This window comes from Siphateles boraxobius, unplaced genomic scaffold (genome assembly GCF_051911475.1).
Source record: "Siphateles boraxobius isolate OS27281-9 unplaced genomic scaffold, OSU_SipBor_1 8, whole genome shotgun sequence".
NCBI classification, from domain to species: Eukaryota; Metazoa; Chordata; class Actinopteri; order Cypriniformes; family Leuciscidae; genus Siphateles; species Siphateles boraxobius.
Genome location: NW_027509208.1, coordinates 7283793 through 7304142, shown reverse-complemented (window position 1 = coordinate 7304142; position 20350 = coordinate 7283793). Strand labels below are relative to the sequence as shown.

Genomic DNA, 20350 nt, shown 5'->3' with positions numbered 1-20350 from the left:
AACATGCTTATCTTTCTCAACAAAAATCAGTAGACTAGTGTAGAAGTTGTATGTGAGTTACTAGTTATTTTTTATGAGGCTTTGTTAAGTAGCCTAGCCTAATTGATTGTTACAGTAGGTAGGCTAATCTCTCTCACCCTCTTTCTCGACTCCGTTCTTGGATAGTTTTGAGTTACATTTTGACAAAACCTGTCAGATCTAAGTATTATTATGTTTTTGGTTAAGTTATTGTTTAACATGATATTTTTATTATTTATTATTTTGGAACAAACGAGGGTCTCTGTTTAAGAACGCCAACTCGCAGCTGCAGGTTCCGTTGCTTTCGAGCACCGCAGCGCATATATCTTCAAGTTTAGCCTAATCGAACGTCCAGTTTTACTGCCACAAGTTGATCATCTTGTAATAAAGATCTAATCGAGGAAAAACTCGCTGTATTTTTGTATTTTCATTGCATTTTTAATTTATAAAAAGTTAAATAATGAATTTGTATATAAAAATATTAATGATTAATCGATAGTCGATTGTTAATTCTCACGACGATCGACTAAGAAAATTTAATCGAATGCCCATCCCTAGTAGCAAGTTCAACAACATAAAACTGCTTAGAAAACGCAACTACAAATAATAAGACATACTTACAAGTAGGGATGTGACTGAAGAAATTTTCCCGCAGGGGGAACCCTAAATTGCTAATTTAAAGGGGAAAGTAAAATGCGAGCATCAGCACGTGCATTCATAATGGTCCGGAGCAGTGCTCTGTTCTGCTCGCTCCGTGCCCGTTGACACGTGCGGTCGTGTTTTAGTTTCGCTTTCAAATCATTAACCATTAACCTATTTTTCCTGATGAAAAACACACACAAAAAACAGAACAACGACAAATTCGCTTATATAGACGCTTTTACATTTCGCATTGACACCAAATACTCCGCCATCATCGTCAGCTCCTCACTGTCGTGATAAATAAAATCTGACTCCTGCTGCTGATCTGTTCTGCTACTCTCGTTCAGCTCAGGATTTATTAAGCAGACACCGTTCAGTTTTTAATTGTAGTGTCTATTCTCTAACTGAACTAAATTGTTTTTTTATATATATAATAAAGTGATTTTTATAATCACTTGCCCACCGGTGCCGTGGTTGGCAAGTGATGTAACCAGTGTTGCTTCTGAACACCGGTAACACAGTCAACATCGACTATCATAGAAAGCCTACTTACAAGTTGTTATCCACAAACAACAGAATGTCCCACCAAAGTGGAAACTGGAAGCTGTTCTTCGTAAAATGTGCAGCGCACAGACAAACATCGGGATTATAATGTTCAGGAACAGTGTTTAAAATAAATTTTACCCATTCTAAGTAGTGATCGACCGATATTGATTTTTTATAACCGATACCGATACTGATTATTTGCATGTTTATGCGCCCGATAACCGATATGCAGAACCGATCTTTATTTACTGTTATACTTCTGTTTTTGACACAATTATTACAACACAAATTAACTGAACAAACCATTTTATTTATAAAAATCACTCCCTCCTTGCATACAAAACAAAAAAAACTTTAGGAATCTAAATTACCTGAATTTTATTTTTGCATAGCTATTTTATAGTGTAACTTAATACTCCCAGTTAAGCAGAACTAGTTGTAGTGTAGAAAACAGAGTCTTTCAACATTGTGCCCTGTAAGCCTGCTTCGTTTGTTTTCAAAAATGGTAAATAAATCAAATTACAATAAAAACATTTATATTATTACATTATATAATTTATATCTAAATTATACAATTAATTTATAAGCATCAGCAGCAACAATGTTAACAATAGGCAAAATAAATGTTAAAAGTCTAATGTTTTCATATGGAGAAAATAATTGACGGGAGTCATATCACCTTTGCAGTAATGTATTTCATTTTAAACAGTTTTAGAAGGTTTATGTGCCGTTTAATAGGTTTAAACTAAGAGTGAGGAATAATTCACTGGGTAATATTAATTCACTGAATAATATTAGCTGGAATGCAACATTGTCAGGAAAGTAACAAACAAAACAGCATATACATAATTGCATTTTCCAACTAGTATGTTATTAATTATTAATAATAGTTTTGTCAGTCTATATCATGAAATCCTTTCTGACAAAATGCCGTTTGTCTATGCATTTACAAAGAAATATAACTTAGGCTACTCAACGCGATCGCACGTGCAAATAATAAATAATTAATTTCCACAAAGCGGTATATTTAGATGTTTATTAGCGAAATAATTGCTATGTAGTAAATTATCATATAATCTACGGTGTTTAAACAAGATAATCTTGTCAAAAGTTTCATTCAGTGGCCGTGCTTGAGCATTCCTGATCATCAACCCAGTGAGTGCTCAGCAATATGAACAAACTTTTTTTTCGAGACTAATGATGAGCAAATACAACAGATAGAGAATTAAATTCAGCGCTTTTATTTTCAACACGCACTCATTCATGTCTGTTTTATTTAATTAATGTAAAGTTACGTCTTTATTGGGGCAGGACATGACGGATTACACTACGTGACTCCATGAGTTCGTCTCAATTCGTTAGAACCAAGCTGCATAAATATACTATATCAGGAATTTATGTCTCAAATCTCATTTCTGCATGTCTGTTATGTTAAATAAAGTTGAATAATTAAAGCAAAGTAAGTCGAACATATATTTTACCTGTGCACAGAGTTGCTGTTGACTGATCTCCTCAGACGCGGGCTGCAATGGCGGAATTCTCAAAACGGCCACAAGATGGCGCCGTTTATCGGCGAATCCGATATTACAAAACCGATACCCGATTATGGGAAAATGCTTAAATATCGGGAAAAATATCGGTAGACCGATACATCGGTCGATCACTAATTCTAAGTTCATCAGCCTTAGGAAGTAGGGATGCTCCGATCGATCGGCCAGAGATCGGTATCGGCCGATACTCACATTTTATGACTCGATCGGTACTCACTAAACTTGGCCGATCTCACAAACCGATCTCAATTTGATGACGTCAAAACGTGAGAAGGTACATGATGCGTGGGGACTTAAATGATTTGGCAGTCATGTCATCGCCTGTGTGGAATTACTATGATGTGTCGAGAAACAATGAAAAAAATGAGCTATTTGCCATGTATGTTTCAAAGGAATCTCACGTGGAGGAGCATTGTCCTCCAGAGAGATCGCCTTTCTGAAGAGTATTCGCTCGCTCAGTCCACACAGCGCCGCTCGCTCAGAACGCCCGCAGTGACGCGCTGGTTAGGAAATATGTGAAATAAATTTTGCTGACCGTGCACGACTAAAGTTTTTTCTAGTTGACTAGTAGTAGTTCATTTAAATCATTAGTCTAATCACATATTTATATTAATTTAATTACTGAAATATATGGGAGAAAATACTAAACCATAATGACTGTTATCGTAATTTTACGATACCTATATTCCTTATATCAAGCGCATGCATAAAGCTTGCCACAAAGAACCGGCAAAATTAATGTTTATGTAGCATGATACATTTTAATTGTTTATTAATAAACTAGTGTTTTCTGGCTGCAAAGATACAGTTGGCGATGTTGACGCCATCTTCGCATGTAGTGAACGCGCCTATAGAGAGAAATGCACACTTCATACGGATCAGAGCCATTAGCCTACATAAGCAGAGAGTACCCCATTTCTTATCGATTTGAATGTTGTTGTTTAAAAAAAAAAAAAGCATTTCAAGCTTTCTACACGTTCTCAGGTCTGTGAGGCAAAGTAGCTTATACGCTGAGTTTCAGTTCAATTATGAGACGCGCTCCAGTTCACGCGCGGGTGCCTCCGTGTCCTATTATATTGTCTGCTGCATTTCGCTTCTTATTTATTAAATCCAGCCAATTGGTGAAACATTGATTGAAATTAAGTTAAAATTTTAACAAAACGAAATTAACTTTAAGAATGGCTTTCTACAAAACAAAACTTAAGTGGTCAAAATCATGTCTAACCCATTCCAAATGTCTCTTGATATATTGGGCATCTTATGATCCTATCTTACCTTATCTCATGCGGTTCCTTTTTCATATCACCATAGATGAAATTTAAAAAAGAACATTATATTATATAAAACAAATATGAAATATTTGCGTTTTTAAGTTATATTTAAACGTCAGATCACTCCGCTTTTCTCGTGTGTGGCCTATACATGCATGTGTGCGTGCATATGGGGGAGGGGTGCGATTTTCGAATAATACCCAGCGATCTTCGAATATTATTTTTGCTTGAAATGCCCACCCCTTCTAATGAGTAGCATCAAACTTCTCCAATTTGTTCTTTTAGGAGTTTAAATTATTTATTTATTAAATTTTTGTCCTGCTCAGACTTGTTTTGGACAAGGTTTAAGTTAAATAAGACTTCTCTATTTTAGGTATGTTTATGTTGTCCTCCAAAGTTTACTATTGGACAATGTTTAATTTAACCTTGTGGGCTGCATCAGACTTCTCCATTTTGTTTGCATTTATCTCTGTCTTATATTAAGCATCGGTATCGGGATCGGTATCGGCCGATCAGCATGACAAAAAATCGGCTATCGGTATCGGCTGCAAAAATCCTGATCGGAGCATCCCTATTAGGAAGGTCAAACAAATGAGTTTTGGGGAAAAAACAGCGTCTCTTTGACATAGCAATAGTTCATCCACACCTCCTGCCTATTCCGTGGGTGGGGATTATTTAAACGAGGAACATTATGACTTCATAAAGCCCGGAAAAACGTGTTGTAGTCCAAACGAGTGGTTCATTGTAGTTCCTGGAAAGTGGACTCTGTTAAATATAATATCTCCCTTTGGAGTGGGCTTTGAGCTTTGTAACCTTGAAGATCTTTTTATGCTCAAACAGCAACATTACACACTAGGCTAACTAAAGTTGAAAAAGAGAAAAAGCATAGTAAGACCCATTTAAGGGGGAAACATTTTTCATGAACATGGCTGCATTATCCACAGATAGTCTGTGTTCTTAATAAAAATAACCAAAGTATACAGTAAACTGTTTAAAATTGGACTAACCCAGCTAAAACCTACATTCTCGCTCTCAGTAATATGGGAACATCTGTAAACAGCATGTCCAAGTTAGAACTAACATGGGTTTGACAAAAAAAAGATGCATAGCGTTTCATTTCTCTTTACCTAAATAATCATTAACCTTCACTTCCTGGTGACAATGTTTGCTTGAGTCACAGAGAACTTAAATTCACACACACACGAAAGTTTGGCAGGGGATGCAGAGGGTACTGGGGCATACACATTTGATTGTTCCTGAATCCTGTGTTTGCTGGCCTTTGCTATAAAGCTCAAATGGATGACCTCACCTCTATTGAGTCCAGATCCCTCTCACTCATTCCACATTGTCAGCCTCACCCATGGCCCTCTACTCACACCTTTTAAAAACAGCACAGCATATTTCCTGCTGGTTTAAAATGGTTCCAAATGCAACAAAAATAAAAACTTCATAAAATCAGATTGCCATCGGCAACAGATTGCCATCGGAAACTTATTGATTGGACATTGATTTGATGAACATTGGGGCCTCTTTTCCACCTTGCTTTAAAAATATTTTGTGAATACCCATGCGCATTTTACATTCAAATTAGCAACAATTTGGGGGCGTCAATTGCTTGAATGGTGGGTTCATTATTATTCTTAATGAAAAACACAACAAAACAGTACAACGACAAACTCGCTTAGGCTATAACATAGAACTAACAAAAGGAAGATGACTTTATTAACAAAACGAATAAGCAGGGCATACACCATACTCATAAATGAAATCTGACTCTTGCTGCTGACCTGTGCAGCCTGCGACTCTCGTTCAGCTCAAGCTGAATTGAGAAGACGCGTTTAGTTTTTATTTGTAGTGTAGTGTCTGTTTTCTAACTGAACTCAATGATTTTATTACTAAAATAAAAATCTAAATGACGGTGGGGGGCTGTCCTGCGGTGGGCAAGTGATGTAATCGGTATGCGGCTTAACACAGTGTAACACCGGTAACAGCCTATCGCAGCAAGCCTACCGCTCGCTCTAATGTTAACCTAGATAAATGTGCGCTATTATTAAGCGCATATCCACGTGTCAAATACGCCACACTTTCGCCGCATAAATTACACTAAGGCCGATTTCCTCGCAAAATATGCAGGGCTTGCATGATTTCATAATCCCCGCATTTTCGTTGCAAAAAAGTCACATACATCTTAGCAGAAAGGTGGAAAATGCTGCGTTTACTTCACACAAGAGCAGCCATTTTCCCCTGTTGCCATGGGAACGTTATGAAGTGACGTAAATACGCGACATGAACATCATCGAAAAGCTGTAAAACAGGAAACACACATTTTATTTTTAATATTTTATTTATTAATTTTTACAGAAGTTGTAGCATATTCCTTTTGTAAAGCTACAGAACTTGTTTGACTCAATGTTTTGTATGTTTGAGCCATGTGTTTATTAAGGTCTGAAATAAAACAAGATGAGAATTTAAATATTCCCAGCACTTTCTGTGATGTAGTATGCTTGTTTATCATAGGAAGTAATAAGAAGTGACTCTTTACATTAAGATAGTAGCCTAGTGAGAACAGAGTGTGGGGGGAATCACTTTTATTTTTCTCTTTTTCATCAAACCAGTTTTTGACATTTCCCGCAATTTCATTGCATAAATATCCCGCATATTCCATCGCATTTTTTAAGAAAACGTACCGCATAATCAAGGATTTTTGCCCGCAACAATCACAAATAAACTACGCATTTTTCTGAAAGGACTGGTGTTTGTGCCGAGTGTGGAAGCTAAAGTATATGCGCTTTATAACTTTTAGGTGGTGGCATGATTACTTGCATTTTTTACTGACAACAGCGGAAATCATTTAAAATACAAAATTGTGGGTCATACAGATAAGAGTAATACATTATTCGAAACTTTTCTTTGTATAAACTCACAGTAACAAGAAAACGTTGTGCCTTTGTAAAATAATGAAAACATACAGGATGCGCTTTCTGCCAACTTTTTACATTCATAATCATTACTTTTTCCTGTGCTTTGCTGCTAGCTTTATGCAGCGCTTGAGCGTGGAATAGGCTATTTTACAACTATATTAAATGCTCATTATGGATTAGTATTATCTTCCGTATATATTTAAGTAATTAAAAAAATATATAAACGTGCGACTAGAAAAATCTTTAGAAGGGGCCAGCCCTAGGTTCAAGTATATTTAAATATATATTATTATTAGAAGCATTCACCCTTCACAAAACCTTTAACTAATTTTACATATACAGTAGTGCTTCTAAAAACTTGTAATGTCTAGAGTCTGTAATTCTGTGAAATTTTTATCCTTTAAAAATGTACAGTCATGGTCAGAATTAATGGCACCCCTGGTAAATATGATCAAAACTGGCTGTAAAAAATAAATCTGCATTGTTTATCCTTTTGATCTTTCATTCAAAAAACTGTAAAAATTATACCTTTCATTGAAGTAAAAGAATTGAAAGTGGAGCGGAAAATCACATTATGAAATAAATGAGTTTTTCACTCAACTCATCAGGTCAGGGAATTGGGACGGTCATGGCAGAAGCTTCATTTTGTGCACTGTAACACATTTTTGTGTTGATTTTGATATTTGTTTTGGATCGTTGTCCAGATGGAAAATCCAAACATGGCCCATTATAAGATTTCTAACAGAAGCCGTCAGGTTTTGATTTTTTTTCTGTTGATATTTGATAGAATCCACTAGGGCTCTACAATTAATCGAATTACGGATGCCACGATTACGTAATCGTTCAAAGCCGCGATTACAAAAGAAAATCCACTCTGTGTGTGTGTTTAGAGCATAATTAAGTTATGAGAGGCGAATCACGGCTACTTCAGAAACCCAGAACAATATGACATACCAGGCAGTGACATAAGTATACGCTGAAATAAAAAGTCTTTCACCTCAGAAAAACGGACTTTAGCCTACTGTCCTGTCAGCCGTTATACTGTGCTCGTAGCGCGCACTCTTCAATTGCACGCGCAAATGCGGCGGCGCGCGTAGTGTATCGCTTTACTGTATGAAGTGCAAAAGAAACTATGAGCATGCAACGTAGTTACAATGTAAATTAGTAAGTCACGGAATAAAAGTAAAATACCAATAAATCACGTGTTAGCTGAGAAGGATTTGCATGGAGGTATGATTTTCATTCTATTCACCAGGAGCAGTTTCATTAACAGTTCTTGTTAGTATTGTGTTTTTACCATGGGGTGTTGTTTCCATAACCCAAAAATGCCACTTTATTTTCACTTTGTGTTATTTTTTATATTTTTAAATGACTGTGGTGGCTCATATCAACATTCTATTAACAAAAACTAGTTTGGGACTGCCATTTCATTGATTTGCATAGTCTTAATGTAAGTCATTCTTACAATTTATGTGTATGTTAAGTAAAGGGGGACAATACTTGTGTGTGTTAACAATTTTTGTGTAAACATGTATTATAATATGCCTATATATATTCAATGTAAATTGTGATAATCGCAATTACAATTTCAAGGGAATAATCGGCAATTATGATTTTTGTCATAATCGTGCAGCTCTAGAATCCCCGATCCCATGTATCTGAACAAGAAGTCCAGGACCTCCAGCAGAAAAATATGCCCACAACATTAAAGATCCAACGGTACATTAAATTGTACACATGGGGTACTTTTTATCCTTGTGCGCGCCAAACCCATCTAGCGTGTCTGCTGCCAAAAAGCTCTTTTTTTAGTTTAATCTAACCACAGAACCCTGTGCCGTTTAAAGTTCCAGTCATTCTGACAACTGAATATGCTGTAGGGGTGGAACGGTACACAGAAGTCACGGTTCGGTTCATAACTCGGTTCAGACATCACGGTTCGGTACAAGTTCGGTACAATAGAGGGAAAAGCAAAACAAAAATGCAGAAATTCTTTTTATTTTATTATTTTTTACACCCAGTTCTTGCGTCTAAATTAGTTGCTTACATTAACAAAATGAGCCAACAATAGCAGACATAAGCCCTTTAAATAAAAATAAATGGCCATGTTTTATAAAAAGGTTCACAAAACTAAATAAACATGTTTAGAAAATATGTAAGATAACGTTAATTTAGTTGTAGGTTACGTTCTCATATCCATTTTTTTTCTAATGTCACAAGGAATAATCTGGTTTACTGCTTTACACGATTCTTTAGTAGTGTGGTTTGGGTGTCCTAAAGTGTTAGTAGAGTACTAAAGTACTAAAATAAACATTCACGAGTGTACCTTACTTCTCACGGCTGATTCCTGATGATTTAGAGGACAATTACACCGAGTCGTTTCAAAGAATAGTACACCGGCGAGCGCGAAGTATAAATGCCTCATCCATTTGGGAAGGCGCGCGCGCGGTCAGCGGAGGCTTGCGCCGCGCAGGCAGGCTGAAGTAAACAAACCTAGCAGGGCAACAGATTAGGTGTCCCTAAAGGACCCGCGTATCTAACAGTAGTACCGCATTACATTAATTAATTTGCACACGAGTTTTATTTATTTTTATACCGTGTATTCTCCGTGTTAATTCATGCACAGAACTGTGACGCCCGTACCGATTCGGTTCATTTCGAATTAGGGCTGGGCGATATGGGCAAAAAATCATATCTCGGTATTTTTTGGTTAAATGGCGATATACGATATATATCTCGGTACTTTCTACGTTTTTCTATTTGGCTAAAGAAAATGTATTTATTTTAACAAAAAATTATTTCACATCCTGCTCAATGATATCTAGGGCTGTGTTGAAAAAAATCGATTCACCAATTCTGAATCGATTTTGATATTAATTTCTAAAGATCGATCTGTAACTCAGAGGATCGATTTAATAATAGGCTTACATTTTCCCCGTGAACTTTAACTTGCCGCGACTGGGAGATCCCTGTATGCGCATTGAAAGGCTTTCACTCAGCGCGCACATTGTTACGACAACAGGCTTTGAGTGAGTCATTAAACCGTTCATTCAACGAACACGTTCAAAAAAGCTGATTCATTAAAAGACATGTAATGAAACAATGTGTTAATTATTTTTAACTTTGAGTTCCACTTTTCAAGGCTCAGCTGAGCAGCAATGCGTCGCATGGGTAACGCTGAAGCTGATGCTTCACTTATTAGAGACCAATAATGCATTGATTCAATGCGTGACTCGCTGATTTTATTTTCCCGCGGCCTCCTCGCGCTGTGGAATGCTGACCAGCGCTGCTGCTGACACGCATTAATGGTAAATACCTGTGACGTGAAAGTTAGAAGGATGATACGACAAATATTTCGCTTTCCTTTGACACGGCAATACGAATTTTCACGAATACACATGACTTCAAAGACAGACGCAGGTAATCGCACGCGCTCTGCCGATCTCTCTCATTCACTGTCTGGGCAAAGCCTCTGTAGGCTACACATCACCACGATAAACAGTCTTGTTTGTTATCATTATGAACTTGTTTAACATTCAATACACATGCATGAAGTTCAAAACAAGAAGGGTATAGCCTTATAAAAAAACGTGAATATCGCGGTTGCTGCGGTTACTTGCAATCCTCTGCGGTTGACTTGTCAGTAGCGCGGTAGGCCTACTACAAGATTGCGGTAGCCCTAGTAGCCTACTGCTGCTGAAATACCTCTGCGTCCTCTGTCGTCTAGACCAGTGCAACTTTGTGAAAGCAGTTGTATCAACACTCTGGAAGGGGGATTGTTCTTTACAACCATCAATACTCCATTAATTTGCAGTTAAATGTCTATAATAATAGTATCAATATGTTGCATAACTAGTCCTGTAATTCAGGTAACAGCTGGAAAAAATGCTTTTTTCTAAAACACTTATCTAAATCTCGAAGATCGGATCAGATCGGATCGAATCGAATAATGATAATCGATTCAAGATCTTGAGAATCGGAATAGAATCGATTCTTGAAATTTGAATCGGAACCCAGCCCTAATGATATCCAAACAATGTTGATATTGAAGGATATGGAAACAAATAGGGAATGTAATGTAGGCTATGCAATATATTATGTGCAAAAAGGTGGTTAAAATCACATTACATTCTAACATTGTAACATTACAAACTAAAAACAAAAATAATGCTTTTGTTTTTAAAAATGACTAAAGGCTAAACTAAAAATGAAAATAAAAACAAAAGCACAAACTAATTATATTAGCCTGCATTTGATTACCCCATTATAATGGTCACTTTCATAAAAATATACTTTTAGGTTTAAAATTCCACATATGGCACATTTATTGTCTCCAACAACAAATATTTTAGTAATATGTATTTTAGTCAGAATTATTGCGCTACTGTTTTATTGTGCTCGTCTGTTTGGCGCGCATGCGCGCGGCGGCGCTCATTCACTTGAATTTTAGCGGAGATTCATTTGCAGAAGCTCGTCCTCTCCTGACAGTGAAATGGACATATTTGTTTGATTTGTTTGAACATTTACAGATGGACAATATACCTGTGAAATGTAAGTTAAGCACTGAGGATGGCACCACGTCTCAAACGCATTAAACAGTGCCAGTATTTATCTTTCAGTCACTAACAGTAGGCTATCTGTCCGAGCATCTGACAGGGCAAGCTGCTTTAAACTTGTTAACTATCTTACCAGTTATTTTGAAGCGCTTAATAAGCTTGTGTCATGTTTAGGACAAATTGTACTGTTCTTTCACCGCAGGAGCTCACACTGCGTACTCCACTATTTTACAGATGTGCTCGTATCAAACTACTGTATCGATATAAACGGTATTGCCTCATTCCATATCGTGGGGGGGGAAAAAAATAGATATATTGTACAAACTCGATATACCGCCCATACCTATTTCGAATACATGTACCATTCCACCCCTAATATGCTGGAGTTTGTCTTTGGACAAGCGAGGAGGATTTCTCTTTAAACCCTCCCAAACAACATGTGGTGATGCAGGGGTTGTATGATTTTTTTTAAAATAGGCTTTCTGACCCCAAGACTCAAGTAATCTCTCTAATTCTCCATCTGTGATCCTTGAAGAGTCTCTGGCCACTCAATCTCTCCTCATCGTGCATTAAGGCAATATAGACACACATCCTCTTCCTGGCAGATTCATAACATCTTTAGTTGATTGTAACTTCTTAGTTATTGCCCTAATGGTCAAAATGGGGATTTTCAATTCTTTAGCTATTTTCTTACAGCCACTTTCTATTTTGTGATGCTTAACAATCTTTTGATGCACATCAGAACTATATTCTTTGGTTTTACTATATTCTTATTCTTTTTTTTGCTAAAGAATTGCCATGTTGCTACCAGACTGCCACGAAAGCAATGTTACATATGACATTGAATTGATTTCACATGGAGATATTCTATTTCCTGGCAATACATTCACTTCAAGAGAGCCAGGAAGAGCTCACTGGGTCAGCCAGAAGTTCTGCTGATATCCGCATATCAAAGATAAAGAGCAATGTCCACACACACACACACACACACAACAAAGAACAAGAAAAATCACAGAAAATAGACTGCTGCCGACAAAAAGTTTATAAGTCAATTTAGCACAGCTACATCTTTAACCACAGATTTATCATTCACATAAACACTAAAGCTGAAAGTGGGCAGTAACAATATCACAATAGGCTGGAGATCATTAGAAGCAGATAACCACTAAATAAAATAAGCTTGCATAATGGTGTGTGAATGAGTTCTTAAGTAAATCTTAGTAACCTAAATCAAATCAAAACACAAGTGGACCTGCATCTATTTTGTGAAGAAGAAGAAAAAACTGCAAGGTGAGGTCAACAGAGTCTGCTATTGTTTCCCCTGATCAGGACTCATAAATATACACACAGCCAGAAAAAGAAAAAAAAACATGCAATTGTACCCCATTGACAAACTGTTGTACTCCTGTCCTGGTGGTACAGTTTGTGCACATTTTTCTCTCCAAACATCCGAATCTGGGATTAAAAATCTAATTTAAACCAATTCCCCCTGAAGTGGGGAAGCCAAGCTCCAAAGCTCCACTTCTCCATGCTTACAATTGAACCCGGATATGCTGCAGTCAATCCAGAGCCCAACTGGATTTAGGAAAAGCAGCAAAACAGGTACTGAACAACAAGAAGTGGGTCCCATTCAGTATATAATAAGGCTCTTAATAAAACTGCCTCACCCCGTTTATTTTAAACTGCCTAAAATATCACAAATTGTATGCATGTGGCATAATGTAACAATATAAATAATCAAACAAAATAATGGTTTTACTAATTTCAGCTACACATGATTTTAAACATTTGGAATGCTACGTACACCGCCATCAAATCCTTATCAATGAATGTTCTGGATTATCCATCCCCTCTCTTAGCTAGTCTGCAGCCAGTGATTGATTATGTCATTTGTGAATATACTGACTTAATGGTTTTCAAAACTATTACAGCGTGGATGTAAGCCGCACAGAGACGAATCTAATACATAGGCTCTGCCTGAGCACATTCCACATCATTACAACAGATTCCAAAGAATAGTTAAACTAGCTGACCAATAAACCAAACCGCAAAGCTGTTACTAGGATACCGCATTATGACTAAGGGAAGTGGATGCTGTACAAATAACTTGCTCCAAAAGACACTGTGTTCAAAATGCGATTAGGTTTTAAATAGATCAAAAAGAATCATGGAAGGCTGGGAAAATATGACACTGAAAAGCTTCCATTTATTAAATGCAGTGATTTCATCATGAAAGTGGAGAAGGGATGCTGCTAAAGATGTTTGTTCAAGACATCTCTAAAAAATCTACCATCATATACGCTTTCATAGAAAGGTGAAATCACCACTGTATACTGATAACGCATCCACGCAATAATGACTAAAGGTTTCGGTCTGCCAATTTACACTAAAAGCAATAAGGCATTAGGTTTTTGGTTTATTTTTTAAAAGAAAAAAAAAAAACTTAAAAAAGCCTCAATACTGAGAGTCACTAATAAACTGCATGAATCAAAAACATAGTAAGAATCCTGCATCGAAAATTCCTCAGCTCTCATTTCTCACCTCCAATTTTCCACAGACTGTCTTCATGACTAATGGCTGCATAAATCTGAGGCTACAGCCTGCATTAAGATGGAGCCCAAAGTGGTAGAGGAGACAGGACTGTAATTATTGAGTCCCAAAGTAAGATGGGTGCCTTCAATACTAATTTCAGCATTTGGGTGCCATGTTAACACCCATCCTCTCTATCGCAAGAAGCTGAATCTCTGCTCTCCTGCACGAAACACAAGCGCCGTTAGGCAGATGGCAAGACAGTTGGTGGGAATATCAGCGATAATGCGGATACATTCTGAACCTTCAACTGTTTCTTTGCCATTCATCAGATCAGCATCAACAGCTGCTGCTTCCAGGAAGATGGGAGATTAAATGAGGTGGCAGAACAATATGCTGGAAATTAGTACTGGTTGAAACCACCAGTGGCTGATTTACACAAGGGGGGAAAAATTAGCCTTTTTAAGGGTAGGTCATAATTTCGAGGTTAATGCAGCAACAGTGGAACTTTCTGGATTAAATATAGAAATATGGGTGGGAAAAGGTCATTTTCTTTCCTTGTTTGTGAGTCACAATGCTTCTGTCATTGTCACCTGTGGTCACTTATTCGGATTTCATCTCCATCTGCTCTCGAATAAAAAATCTGTAATCATTTACTCATCTTCATTCTGTTCTAAACCAATATCTACAGAAGTCAAGACCAATTAAGATATGTTGATATTGACTCATCATTTTTGTCCATCCGTTGAAAGTCCACACAACCAAAACTTTCACACATCAAAAAGACACTGCATGAATTGAGCAGTTATATGTGTTTATATGTGAATAAAAGCATAAATTAAATCTGTTCATAAAGTGGCTGTGCAAATTTTGGTTGTATGGACTTTCAATGGATGAAAAATTTAAACGCATCATCATTTGATTTACAAATATTAACAAAAGTCTTCAACAGAATTTTCATTTTTGTGTAAACTAAATATTGAATAACATGTTCAAAGCAATGTGCATTTGGATTGCGAGCAATAATAGCTACAGATAACGTAAAGGCCCGTTCACACCCAGAATGATAACTATAAAGATAACTATAGCGATAACTAGGCTATATCAAGCGGACGATATCGTTCTGTTTATTGTAAGTGAGCGCTGGAGATTTGTCCTTGAGCTTGTTAAAGCAGAATGGATTCTGATTGGCTGCCAATGTGTTTATCATTCATCATCTGGAAAATAATCGTTCTGAAAGTGATTCCAACGATATAATTTCTCTGTGCCATAATCGTTATAGGCTAGTTGTATTGTGAATTATTCTATTCTTTTACATTTAGAACGATTTTTAGAACTAGGCTACATCTAGGGCTGGGCGATATGGCCTAAAAAAAAAATCCCAGATTTTTTCACAAAAAATCCGATTTACGATTTAAATCGATTTTTTTCTCTCCCTACTTAAAATCAATCTGCAGATGACAAAGAAAAATTGTTCAAAACAAGTTTTAACTTTATTTTGTTTTAATATTCCCTTCTGGGATTTGATCTCGATTAAAGTGCAATCAGAAACAACAAGCCAAAAAGACAAGAGGACAGGCCCTGTCTTTGAAAACGATGAAAATGTAACATAAAATAAAACGGGTGGATGTGTAAAAAAACAAAAAACTAGCATTAAATTATTTGGTAACTAAACATAATTTTATTAAGTTTACTGGTATGCTACTGTTTTTATTATTGCTTAACACAAATTTCACAATTTCAACTTCAATTTGATTCTGATCTTGATTCAATATAAATTCCTTTGGATAAATAGGTACAGTAGATACGTTAAAGTGTTAATTGTTCTCAATTTAAAAAAAAAAAATCACCTAATGGTGTAAACATACAGAGAGCCCTGTCAGTTGGTATTATTAAAGGTTAAAACTAACTCAAATTAAATATAATGCATTTTTTTATAATAACAACCTTATACTATTTTAATAATATAGGTAAAAATATTATAAATGTGTAGTATAGTTATCATATTTAGCAAAATACTCCTCTCTATAGCAATTATTTTAAGTCCAACTAACATGCGTGCTATGGGTCATTAAAAGCCATCCTGAGGTAAACGTAACGTTATGTGACATTTTGTTCTCCAGCTGTTTTATGGAGATCTTTCCGCGGTTGAAAAACAGTGATCGATCGATTTAATTACATTTCGGTAAGTTAGTAACTTTATCAAAGAGTAACAGATGATCGATTCACGTGCCGCTTGAACTGAGATCTGTCAGCGTTCTTTCACGTCACATTTACAAGCGCCAAAACGGTGTTTATTGTTTGAATTTTGTAATAAAATTGACAGAATCTGAGAGCTGAGAATCTGTTTCATATCGATAGTAACCTGCTCTGTCTTGTCTGTTGGTACCAGTGTCCTCTTTGCTTGCCCTTTTTTTCTCTGCGTGAGAAAATGGATGTGTGGCGTGAAAGCGTCTAAAAAGTGCGTCTCTCACAGTGAACACGTGAGAGTTGGCAGCCCTGCAGATTCAGCTTGTAGCCTAAATGTTTTCGGCGGGTGTGCTTCTGCTACCGCGATCTTGCTCATTTGCCATGTTGTTTGTGTATCTCTATCATGGCAAGCGCTGATATCGGTCGGAACTAAGGGAGCCCAGATGTGAGCATCGGCGGTTGTTAAAGAGAAAACCGATTTTCATAAAAACAAATCGGCGTAAACTACACATTCGAGTTAATCGATAAAATCGATTTATCGCCCAGCCCTAGCTACATCTTTATCATTATTGGTAAAATTATCGTCCTTTGTGTGAACGCACTGCCCTTAAGACTGGACAAACCCAGGGATGAGCCACTGTACCTTACTTATAAAAGTTACATACGTATATACCAATGGACATGATTAGCATTAAAAAGTAGGACTATTAGATATTATCTGACGAATTACATCTGATGCAGAGTGCAGACCGGTTACAGAATTAGATTCGAAGGTTGTCTCCTGCAAAATCTTGGATAGTATACTTACATAACCTAACAACAGACATAATTAACCAAACTTCCATAGCAACGGTATATAGAGAGCAACAGGTGAAGCTGATAAATGCACAAACTTGCATATGATTTGTTAAGCCTGTGGCAATGATAAAAAACTTAATCTAGTCGGGATCTATAGAATCTGGAGCACTCTACATGTGAAAAACTCTTGATAATCCCTCTGGTGCCAATCATCCACCCAAGTGTATTTTTCCCCCTTGCACATTTCCTTTTCTACATGTTTCACAACCAGTGCGTGTCCACCTACACACTCCCTTTCAATAGGCTACTTAATATTGGAAATGCGACACTGCCTGCAGATAACTGCATCCTTGGCATTCTTAGATAGAGGCCGGGGGAAGAAAACATTAAATCTAACTAAGTTACACACAGCAGGGCAATTTCTGCTTGCTACTGACTTTATCAAAATCAACTCATAAATGCAGCATTTTTTACATCTAAAGATATGTAATATGTTATTTCTATATAACAAAAAGGAATAATGGGATCCGTGCTGTTCAACGGGTGATCAAGCAAAAACAAAGTGCAAGTCTGAAGGGGGTCAGCTGGAAAAGTCTAAAAGTGGTCAGATTGACTCAAGACTAAACAAAAACAGTGGCACTTCTGTCAAAGGACACGGTAACATCAACATCTCAGGGACGTTATGATACCATGCAAAGTTCTTCCTTGATAATTTTTTAAGATCTTATGATGTTAAGATCATAACACATCCGTGGCATCTTCCATATATATAAAGTTAAAAAGGGAATGCCAGAAAGCACTTCAATCAGGGACCAGCTCTTCAAATCCACCCCCTCATGAACTGCATTTAGAGCTTGGCCAATACACAGTTAGCACACACCACCCACACAATGAAGAAAAGACATGCAAATGACAAATCAGTGAAGCCCTTACAGGGAGAAAACTGAAGGAAGGGCCATTTAGTCAACCTACAACAACAGACCTCACAATTTTGACGTGACATAATTGTTATGCATAATAAATGCAATGTGATCTACAGCACAATGACTCTTCCGGTTGGACACCTGATCTGATTTGCAGCTAATGCAGCAGATTATATAGATATTAGTGTCTGGAAAGAGCCTGTGATGTACACAATGCTGCTCTAGGTAGACAGCCTTTGTTCTCAAAATTATTTGTGTATAAGGGTTAATTTTCATTTATATATAAGGGATTTTTCAAATGAATTCCATACGGGGAAAAATGTTTTCTACCTGAAGAAATGGAAATTGGTATGGCTAGGGAAAAAATTATATTACTGAAACTTGTATTAATTTATATGACTTTATACATGCACGGAAATTGCACTTTAAAATTCCCTGACATTTACTTGACGATATTAACTGAAACACACGTGCTCATTTGTAAGGATTCAAGTTTTACAAAGTATATCCTTCAACCTTCAAGCAACTCCTGACTAATAATAAAAAACCAGAGGAGTCAGAATCAAGTCTTTTCATAAGTTGCGTACCATTTGATTAAATTCTCGCCATGACTGATGCAGTAATGATTATAATCAATCTTTAAGAAGTTGTTCGTCTGTCACTGGTGAACGGCTGTGCTCCTGTTCTTCTCACATCTGGAGTTAAGACCAAAACTCTTCTCTATAATATAACCTCACCATATTTACCCTACATCATCTTGTTTATCAAATTGAGACCAAATAATCACGACACAGCGGACGACATGTATATATTTCTATTCTGCCTGCTATCATCTTCATCTATCAAAATAGGATCGCCTTCACTGCAACTATCAGATCGATTCTGATTTTCCCCTGATAATCAGGTGAGTAGTAGAGATCATCATCCGTTAACCGTCGGAACTCGCTCCAGGGACAAAACGCGGGCATTTTAGAGATTACAGAGGAGCATTCCTCCGAATAAACACCTCCGTGGCCCCATTTACAAACATATAAGCACTGTTGGGAGTTGGCATGGACAATTAAATCACAGACATGTTATGAACTCACCTTCTTCCCTCTCCACCTCTCGCTGCTCTCGTGCGGTCTCTTCTCCCACAAAACCTTCCGATAAAAGTCCGACACAAGCTTCTGCTCTCCGCCTCGTAATAATCGCCAGCGAAGTGCAGTCTGTGTGCAGCCGTTATTCCTGCTGTTTTACCGTTTGACGCGGGAGATTTTGCAGCGTATTTTTGTATCTACTCCAGCAGCAGCACCGTTGGCCCCAGCGTCTTCGATATTCAACTTCTAAGTTCATACAAAAGTTGCTGCTCCGCCTCGCACTGCAGCTGCTGATGAGGTCACTGCGAGCTGCTGCTACGCTTCGCTTACTGGACTCTCGCGATAGCTGAGAGGAGAGAGGAGCGTGATTTGTATCTGTGGGAATGGGCCCCCTATGGACAGCGTTGCCCTAGCAACAGCACAATTTATGTGCTGCACGGTGATCACGCGACTGGTATTGTCTTTGACAAGAGTAGGGTTGACCTCTCCAATATGTGCATTACTAAACCGGTGTCGTGTAAGTTGGTTAGTACTATATGTGGCATGCTTAATTCTAAGCATAATGATTAACACTTTGATTAATACTGGTACTTTAAAGGTGACAGTTTTGTGTGGGATTTCATGTGAATATAGTTCCAATATAGTTACTCATGCTGCATGTTTACTCGTGTGTCTCATAACTATTCCTAAAGAAAATTGAGTTATCACATCAAATTGAACTGCAGAGGAGTGTAAGTAAACAGATTTCATCATTAAAATATGTAGTTTGTTGCCCCAACAACTTGTTTGCATGAAAATGAATTAATTTTGGTAAAAAAAAATATTTAATAAACACTGTAATGCAGATTTTAGTCAAGCTACTACACTGCAGAACTCACTGTCCATATTTGACAGAAGATATTTAAATCCAAGAAAAATTAAGGGTACATCCAAAAAGTAATGTCCTCATTGAGCGCATGTGGAGGTTAATCTATTTAAATTGAGTGCTAGATTCCATGAATACTTTTTTTAAGAAAGAAAAAAACTATTAACAAGCAACATGCTCTTTTTAATAAATAACACAGTTGCTAAATTTTCACATATTATCATCTGTTCAAAAACAAAATTCATCATGTCAACCAGGTTGTTAACATCCGCCCATTCCTTCTAAATTATTTAGGAATGCCTTTGTCCTGTTTGAGTGATCAATACTTGACGCCCCCTACATGTTGACCACACAATTGCATGTGTGACCTCACATAGGAATGTCTTTTCAGGGATGCCAGGGAAACAGGAAGAATAGTCCCATTCATTTAGTCCCACTCAAGCAATGCAGATACACTAATACAGA

At 37.1% G+C, this 20350-nt stretch overlaps 1 protein-coding gene across 4 annotated transcripts in view; it reads right to left on the bottom strand.

Annotated features, from left to right (window-relative positions):
* The window catches only part of sipa1l1 (signal-induced proliferation-associated 1 like 1), a 119500-nt gene extending 100139 nt beyond the window's left edge, over positions 1 to 19361 (bottom strand). For 3 of the 4 annotated variants that reach the window (XM_077220390.1, XM_077220391.1, XM_077220392.1), the window contains exon 1: positions 19030 to 19321. The gene's annotated coding sequence lies outside the window, so the exon portion shown is untranslated. Of the gene's footprint in view, positions 1 to 19029 lie in introns of all 4 variants that reach the window. The other variant, XM_077220389.1, reaches the window with a different exon arrangement.
* Between the last annotated feature and the right edge of the window lie 989 nt (positions 19362 to 20350).